The sequence below is a fragment of the Falco naumanni genome, chromosome Z, assembly GCF_017639655.2.
Source record: "Falco naumanni isolate bFalNau1 chromosome Z, bFalNau1.pat, whole genome shotgun sequence".
Lineage (NCBI taxonomy): Eukaryota > Metazoa > Chordata > Aves > Falconiformes > Falconidae > Falco > Falco naumanni.
Genome location: NC_054080.1, coordinates 59,862,224 through 59,869,086, shown reverse-complemented (window position 1 = coordinate 59,869,086; position 6,863 = coordinate 59,862,224).

Here is a 6,863-nt window from a genome sequence, read left to right as displayed (position 1 = left end):
CTCTTCACTCAGTTTGGGTTTTATGTACGAGTCTGGAAGGAGGGAGTGAGGAAATGAAAATAAAGAACATCTTGTTTCATTAGAGTACTAACAGGAGGTACTGTGGTCAAGCAAAGATAAAATATTTTGCTCAAAAGAGCAATAGCTCTTGGTGACTGATTTTCAAGTTAGGAAGCGTCACTATGTTAGGATCATGTTGGTAGATATACAGAGGCTGCTGCACTACTGATCTTAGTCTGGAAACTAAGATAAGAAAACACAAACCTGGAAAGCTACCCAGAATGGTTTAAAGTACTGAAAACACTGCCTTCCCTTCCCACCCCTCCACACCCCTCACCCCCACCCCAAAGTATCAGCTGGGCTAATGAAAGATAGTATACCTTTAGACAAGCTATCTCTTAAACATTTTAGTTTAAGACATTAATTTAATTTAATTAATTAATTAAGACATTAAACAGTCTTAAACATTTTAAATGTAATTTTGAAAGAATTTTCAGTAATAAAACTCAGTATCTCTGATGCAGACATATAAAAGTCTTACAAATGTTTTAACTGTTTAATGAAAAATGTCCATATAGTTCAGAGCAGATTTACAAATATGTTTGATCTAGTGAGTGAAGTGCAGTAAGTCCCTGCTTTGAAAATTTTTTACTAAATATAATATGCAAATAAAAATAGGGAAAAAAATGCTAAAGCAAAGTAAGAGATTAAGCTGAATTTCAGAGTTTCTGTAAATACAATTTTCAGTGGTAGTAGTACTGTTTTCTTGGTCATTTATCTTGTGCTTGAGTGCTAGAAAGCAGAAATCTTCAGCATATTTTTCATTTCCTTGGACATTAAGACTGTGAAAACTAACTACATGTATCATATTCTTTGCTGGTTAGAACTGCATGATCTCTTAGAGTCAGCATAGTGGAGACAAAACAGAGCGCCAAAATAAATTGAAAGAAATTCTGCAATTGGCACTGATACCTTATGTAACCTATAAGAAAAGCATGCAAGAAGAATATTCGTGGAATTATTCTGAAGAAGGGAGATTTATTAGCACTTGAACAGGCAGATAAAACTGTACAAGTTTGGTAACAAAGCTTTCATAGAATTGTAGGATCATAGAATCATTTAGGATGGAAAAGACCTCTAAAATCAAGTGCAACATTAACTGAGGATGGCCAAGTTCACCACTAAATCATGCCACTAAGCACCACATCTATGTGTTTTTAAACACTTCCAGAGGTGATGATTCCACCACCTCCCTGGGCAGCCTCTTCCAATGCTTGACCACCCTTCCAGTGAAGAAAGCTTTACTAATACCCAATCTAAACCTCCCCTGGTGTGACTTGAGGCCGTTTCCTCTTGTCCTGTGGCTTATTACCTGGGAGAACAGACTGACCCCCACCTGCCTATGACCTCCTTTCAGGCACTTGCAGAGACCAGTAAGATCCTCCCTCAGCCTCCTTTTCTCCAGATTAAACAGCCCCTGTTCCCTCAGCTGCTCATCATAGGACTTGTGCTCCAGACCCTTCCCCAGCCCCTTGCCCTTCCCTGGACACACTGCAGCCCCTCTACGTCCCTCCTGCAGTGAGGGGCCCAAACCTGAACACAGGGTTCGAGGTGCAGCCTTATCAGTGATGAGTAGAGCACTTGTCCTGCTGGCCACACATTTTCTGGTGCAATCCAGGGTGCTGTTGGCCTTCTTGGCCACCTGAGCACACTGCTGGCTCATGTTCAGCTGGATGTCACCCTATGGTGGTCACAACAGTGACCCAAGTGCAGGACTCGGCGCTTCTCCATGTTGAACCTCATCCAGCTGGCCTCGGCCCACCGGTCCGGCATGTCCAGACCCCTCTGCAGAGCCTCCTGCCCTCCCGCAGATCAGCGCTGCTGCCCAACTTGGTAAACTTAAGTAAACTTACTGAGGGTGCACTCGATCCCCTCGTCCAGATCATCAATAAAGATATAAAATAGACCTGGCGCCAATACTGAGCCCTGGGGTGCACCACTTGTGATGGGTCACTAGCTGGATGTAACTGCATTTTCTCCTTCTGTCTCTCTGTTTTTCTACATCTGGGAGTGAGTTCTCAGTACTACATGATTTAGGCAGCTGTAAAGCTTTATCTGTGTGCATGCTGTGCAATTATTCTGGTCATGCTAGCTGACCTGATTTTTGAACTCTAACAAATTTCTCACATTTTATGGTTCCTGGAAAACATGTCAGATCTGAGTGGTATCACTTTGTAAATCCACAAGTTTGCTGCAAGCAAGAACACATCTTCTTCTGTTTGGCTTTGCAACAATATTAATGAGCAATGCAAGATTAGAATAGGCAGTAAAAATTGTTTGCTGTAAAAGAGGAAAGAGAAGTGGAAAATCAGAGGAGTGACCATATAAGAAAAGAAACTTCAATCACTGTGTTAAGTTGTAATGAGCAGAGACGAATTACTTGACAGTAAAACCAGTTTGATTTGAAAATAGATTTGCAAGGCACCTTGCTGTGTAAATAGTGAGGAGGGCTGTGTGGGATATTGTCTTGACAAGAAACACTTAGTGTTTAGGGAAGTTTCAGTAAACAGGACATTATAATAAGAGGTGGTAGTGACAAAATGCACCCTCTGGAGCTGGATGCCTGTTTCCAATTAAGTGCTGTTCTTCGTGAAAGGAAACAGACTCCCACAGCCTGTGTTCAGCATCATCATTTCCCATCAGTGGTACCACTGGCTTCTGTACCACTGTATCCCCTTCTAGCAGGCACACAGAGCCCAAGGGATGCTCCACACCTGCTGGAATATAAACTGAATAGGTGGAGTTCGGTGTCTGGCTGAAACAGATTTGAAAGCTGTGGTCTAAAGATCCCAACCTGCTTCCTCTATTGCTGGTGGTGATTGCTTTTTCCTGTTTATAAGCCAGAAACTGAATTGTTTAAACATATATCTGAAAAAAAACCCCAAAACCAAAATCCGAACCACTATAAAGAGCCAATAGTGGTAAAATATTTCTAGATACTCTTCCTCCGGAAGTCTATTAAATTATTTTCCTTTTCTGTCCACGCTTCTGAGGGAAGCGGCAGTGGTCCCACCTGCCCTGTAGCCGAGTCGAAGGGAGAAGCGTGGCCAGCCAGCGGGAACGGGCAGCCAGCCCCGGGGGAGGGCGAGCTGGGAGAGGCAGCCCCACGTGCCACCGCTGCCTGCTGTGGCCTCTTCCCCTTCTCCAGGCTGTTCTGTGACCCCAGAGCCGCCAGGTAGGCCTCGGCACCTTGAGCAATGAGTTGGGAGGTTAAGCACCCCTTGATTTTACTAGTAACTCCTACTTGGCTAAGGCAGAGATGGCACTGTCCGTACTGGAAGTCCCATTGACTGGTCAAAGCAGGGAACAGGAATAAATAAAAGATATTTACTGACACCCCTGGAACACCTCTGACCAGGTGGTGGCCTGAGTGGAATGATAACATTATTCTTGGAATTTTTGAAAAGTTACTGACTCAGGTTGAAGCCAGGGTGGAAATTTACAGATGACTAAAACCAGTCATCTCACAGCCCTCTAAAGAGCAGTCCTAAAGTGAGACCCTTTTGAGCTTTCTTGGACCACCGTGAGCTGCAGCCAGCATCTCCCTCTGCACGGGATGATGCTCAGAGCTCACAGACTCCCAAGTTTGTGATACTTGGGGGACCGTCACCAAAAGCTGATACCCCTGCTCCTCGAGGCTCAACCCTTTGCCCATTGGGGAACGTAAAAGGCATTAGATGTAAATATTTCACTGAACTCAAGGGGGACTTTTGACAAGTCTACCTTTGTTATAATAAGCATTGCAAGCTTGAAGTAGTTAGGTTGTTCTGGTGATTTAAACAAATATTACTGATTTGCTGCTGAAATCCTATGGATGATCTTGAATTTGCACAAAAACCACACCACCACCCCCACACACACACCCTGCCTCCACTGCCCCTCCGATACAAACTGTTATCCAAGTCTGAGACTAAGATTGGACATAGCTGCACCCAGTATAAGAGTTTAGGAAGCAAGGGGTCTACTCAACCTTCTGACTCAATGGTAAAATTCCTCTCACTCTTTATATTTCTCTAGATCTAATTCATTGTCCCAGTCTGAGACTAGGAGTAGATCCAGCTGTACCTAAACTCTGTGAGAGTTTAGAAAGCAAGAGGGTCTACTCTGAACCTTGTGACTCAGCAGAAGGCTCTCCCTTATTCTTTACCCCGGTTTCTGTCTCTCTCCTATTAGACATAAACCATTGACCAAGTCTGAAACTAAGATTGAATCTAGCTGCACATAAACTCTATGAGAGTTTAGAAGTCAACCGGGTCCACTCTAAACCTTGTGACTCAACATGAAGATCTCCTTTACCCTCTTATGCCTTTGATCTTTACAAACTGTTTTCAGCTCTGTTCTGACTCAATTTTAATTTGGTTTATATCTGTGCGTTTAGTTCGTGTAGTAACTAGTGAAGTGAACCTTGGCAACCTCGTGCAGTTGCATTTCCACAAATTCATACTAAACCTATTTTGCTCAAACCCTTTAGTGGTGATTCTTTAAGCAACCTGACCTTTCCTTTTGTGACACCTGGGCACATGCTGCCCCATCGACAGGAATGAAAAGACATACATGAGAACTTCCCGAGGACTGCTGCCTCTAGTATGTAATTGTGTGGCACAAAAGAATACCAAAGACTGCAAATTCCTAACACAAACTCCCAAACTGATTAGACAAAGGCAAGGACAGTGACTTTCCTAGGTTTACTGTGGAATAAAGATGAATTTGACTTAATGTCATTCATTTTTATTTTGGTGAGGGAACACCAAGCCAGACTTTCATTATGGGTTGACTTGATCAGAAATGACCTTGATGGAGTTACATCGCTGTGTGCAATGCATTTGAGTGTAGTGCCATGCTTTAAATGTCACTTTTGAGGAGATGCTTGTTTGTGGTGCTATGGACACCACTATTACAAGGCCAATAGCACAAAGATAAATTATTCCCTAAAACTTCACTGAATGTTTTTTACAGGTTTTGTTTAAAATAAAGTCACCCACTTCTCCAACACAATTCCAATACTTTTTCACCTTTCCAAATCCACATTTATTTAAACTGCTAGACAGTATTTCGCAGTTCAGCATGATGTTCAGATCTGGTTCCTAATGGTCTCCTCCCCAGTAAGCCAAATTACAACTGCCATAGCTAGTTCTTTTAATGCTCTCTAGTGTTGACTTGGATTATAGCATGTTATTTGTTCAGCTTCTCCAGCTGTATTAGGTATGACTAAACTATTTCTGTAGCACTTGAAAATTGCCAAATGCCATAAAAATGCACTTATGGGTCACTAATTTTAAATGTGTGAGAGATCTCGTTTTTTTAATTTGCTCAGCCTCTTGCAAGATCAAACCGTGACCAGATCAAAAGAAGATTAAAATGATCAATAAAAGGCCTTACTCAGGAATGTACTTAAATATTGCACCCATCACACCAGGCCTTTCCTCCCGCAGCTGTTGGAGAGCTCTGGTGCGAAGCCATTGCTGGTGATAACTAATAAACTCATATTCTCTTTCTGTTTCTGGATACCATCTCTAGTTGGGAGAGATCCAGTGGCCTGATGCGGTTTGCTTGATGTAAAACACCATGAACACACTTTGCAGCCATGCTCACAATTCTGGCTAGGATTCAACTAAATAGGGATGCAGAGCTAATAGCCAGCAGACCATACTTCGTGTGCAGTCAGGGTGCAGGGACCATGTTGTAAGGTGACGCATGCTTGGCATTGACTGATAAAATACTTCTAATGTGAGTGCACCAATCCCTGCAAAATCCTTGTCATGCTAAATGAAGCAGACCTTCCCCTGTGAAGTACATTATACCAATGACAGCTGTGTGAGGCGTTCTGCCAACAGAAACCACACTGATTCCAAATCTTGCCCCTGCCAGTATTGCCACAATATGAAGCTGACATATCTGGAACACTAGCAAGCTTTCTTTAGTGCCTGACACCTTCTCACTTCCAAACATTATTTGGCACACGGTTAGCTTGCTTCATACAAAAAATGATGCAGCTTAACCCTGATATTATGAAAAAAAGGAAAGAATGAGGAGGAGAAAGTATGGATGAAACAGCATGTAACAGTGATGAGTTTAATTTCTTTTGGTCAGGTTTTCACTTCTTCCCCTTCCCCCTGAAACAAGCTGTTCATTTTCTTTCCCAGCTAGCTGTGCAAGGGTGCACCAAGCATGAAGAGATGGTTAGCTTTTCCTGTTAGTTTAAGCATATCAGTCTGAACTGCAGTACATTTCTTTTTCAGCTTCCTCAAAAGGCTGCCTACCGCATTGTGCTTTGCTGCATGGCCATGCCAGCAGTTACAACCTGTTATGCAAATGCTGTTTGTGTCTCAGGCTGGCTCCATAAATTGCTGCTGCTTGAGCAGGTCCTGCCCTTCTTGCCACCAAATACTGAAGTAAAATCGGTCACTGAGAACTGTAGCATGTTCCAACTAACTGGCTGCACGGAGATGCCAAATTCAGTAAGAGCTGAGCTGCCATTGCCTTGGTTTGAGACTCCTCCAGTTATGTAGCAATTTGCTTACTTTTGCAATCCACTCAGGCTGAAGCCTCAACAGAAAGTAGAGGTGTGAAACTAGCTGTGGGAGCTTAAAACGTGGAATAACTCTTAATGCTTCATTTGGTATGAAAAGGTGGTATTTGCTGTATGTTTTAGCAAGTAGTGTGCTGTGTGACAATTGACTTGTTAATCACCTCTCTGTCTGTATGCAGAAGTATGCATTTGCAGGCTAGCCAAGAAGCTTGCTAGAAGCACTTGCAAAACATCAATATGAGTAGGATGCCTACGCATGCATTATTGAATGGTT